The 2,541-nt window shown below is 44.2% G+C and overlaps 1 non-coding gene across 1 annotated transcript; it reads right to left on the reverse strand.

Moving 5' to 3' along the window:
- Positions 1 to 209: 209 nt before the first annotated feature.
- Positions 210 to 332, reverse strand: LOC111724825. The gene has a single exon (XR_002773042.1). It is a non-coding gene; the product is annotated as a U6atac minor spliceosomal RNA (small nuclear RNA).
- Between the last annotated feature and the right edge of the window lie 2,209 nt (positions 333 to 2,541).

Here is a 2,541-nt window from a genome sequence, read left to right on the forward strand (position 1 = left end):
GGTTATTCCTAAGTATTTTTTCTTCTTTGTAGCTATTATGAATGATATTGATTCCTTGATTAGATTCTCAGCTTGACTGTTACAGAAATGCTATTGGTTTGTGTACATTAATTTTGTAACCTGAGACTCTGTTGAATTTATTTATAAATTCCAGGAGTCTCTTGGTGGCTTCTGTGAGATTTTCTAGATATGCATACAAGGTCATATCATAAAAACTATGGTTAGCTGCCACAAAGTAGGTGGTAATGCCTTAACCCTACACTTGCTATCAGGCCTGAGGGCCTCTTCCCTTCTTGTGGAGGGAAATTCTAACCTCTCCTTTCATATAGCACAGGAGCTAGATAACAATCTTAACAAATTAGTATGTTATATATTAGAAGGTGATAAATAAAGCAGAGCAGGATAAGGGGAGACAAGATTTTCTTGGGGGCTGAAGCCTGTAATTTAAATGAAAAGGCCTCATTGGCAAGGGTATGTTTGAGTAAAGCCCCAGGGAAGGTGACTGAGGAGCCACCAGATAACCCGGGCCATGACCATCCTTTGGTTCAGGAATAAGCATGTAACCCATGTCAGGCCAACTACTGTCTCTTTCTGTGATTTTTTTGTTGAGACAGAGTTTCTCTCTATTGCCCAAGCTAGAGTGCCCTGGTGTCAGCCTAGCTCACTGCAACCTCAAACTCCTAGGCTCAAGTAATCTACCTGCCTCAGCCTCTCAAGTAGCTGGGACTACAGGTGCCCTCCATGATGCCCGGCTAATTTTTCTATTTTTAGTAGAGATAGGGTCTCACTCTTGTTCAGGCTGATCTTCAACTCCTGAGCTTAAGTAGTGCTCCCGCCTCAGTTTCTCAGAGTGCTAGGATTATAGGTATGAACCACTGTGCCCAGTCTATTTCTGTGATTTTTCAACAAAACCAAATCTACCATTTTTTCTCTTACTTCCAAAGCTGCAGGTGAGTAAGCCTGGGGTTGCTAACAGCTGTGCCCCTGCATCAGGAGACAGGGAGGATGGAGGAGAGAGGGAAAAGAACATAAGAAATGGAGCAGGTGTTCCTGGGGGCCAGACAGCCTGGTTAATCAGAGGCTGAGGCCCACTCCATGCCTGTGTCTTTGGCAGCTGAGTCTGTGAGCCAGTAGTTCCTCTCTTTTGCTTCAGCTAACTCCAGTTGGGCTTCTGTGACTTGTAAGCAAAGAGAGCAATCATGCATGAATGGCCAATCAGGAGCAGAGCACTTGCTAGAGATGTCACCTGGGAGCACCCATTCTCCAGGGCTATAGCCATAGGCCCTGCCCGGAGCAATGCCTCCTCGATGTTTAAATATATGGAGCTTGTCCATTATCAGGAGGAACAAAAAAGCATGTTGGGCTTCTGGCTTTTTATTTGGTCAAATGAAGATAGGAGAAAATAAATAAATGATCAGTGACCAAGCATTTTTACCATCATCGCATGCATGATGTGGGACATTGTCAAATCCCAAAGGTGGAGCACATAATTCAGGATAAAGGGTAGCATTGTGAGTGGAATAAAATAATGTTATGAAAGCCTTGTTTTACTTACCTTGTTTCACAAAGGACTGAGGAGAGTGCCTCAAAGACCAGCCCCAGTGCACCTGGAGAGTTTGGCTACAGTCCCAGGGTACAAGAAACTCAGTTCTTCTAGGAAGACATGGAGCCAAAAGGGCCAGGTTCCTCTGTCCAAACCCTGACGAGGTGAGTTGTTTTATAGACACTAAATCCTACGGGTGAAAGGGTTTTATGGATAGCAGCGAATCGCTTTGCCTTGGGGAACCATAGAATATTGCAATACCATCTATTTCTAGAAAGAGAGGAAACCTACTATCTTGATGAGCTGGGAAACTTTCTTTGGAGGGGAAACAGAGTCTCAAGCTGTCACCCTGAGTAGAGTGCTGTGGCGTCAAGTGATTCTTTTGTCTCAGCCTCCCAAGTAGCTGGGACTACAGGCACCCACCACAACACCCAGCTATTTTTTGGTTGTAGTTGTCATTGATCTTTGGTGGGTCTGGGCTGGATTTGAACCCTCCAGCTCCAGTGTATGTGGCTGGCACCTTAGCTGCTTGAGCTATAGGCACAGAGCCAGAATTATCATTTTAAGAGCTTGCTCCTCAGCCTGTTTGAGGGAGGAGTACAACCATTCACACTTGTCCTTGGACCTCATACAAACTCTAATAGCTCTGCTGTGTTACCTCCTTAGAATTTCCCTTTACTCCAGGACTGTTGTCTTTGTTGGTACTGCATTGTTCTAGCCTACATGTGAGCAAAGTTTTTCTGTAAAGGGCCAGATAGTAAATGTTTTAGAATGGTGGGCCTCTCAGTCTCAATTACAGCAACTCAGTTCTGCTGAAACTGTGCAAAAGGAGCCACAGAGGATGTATGTGTAAACAAATGGGGAGGCTGTGTTCCAATAAAACTTTCTTTACAAAAACAGAAGACCAAATTTGGCCCCCAGGCAGTAGTTTGCTGACCCTTGTACCGAGAACCTGTTGCAAAACATATAGTTAAACCCTATTCTTTTTGTTAAAGATA

This window comes from Otolemur garnettii, unplaced genomic scaffold, assembly GCF_000181295.1.
Source record: "Otolemur garnettii isolate 467f Iridium unplaced genomic scaffold, OtoGar3 scaffold00026, whole genome shotgun sequence".
Classification (NCBI taxonomy): domain Eukaryota; kingdom Metazoa; phylum Chordata; class Mammalia; order Primates; family Galagidae; genus Otolemur; species Otolemur garnettii.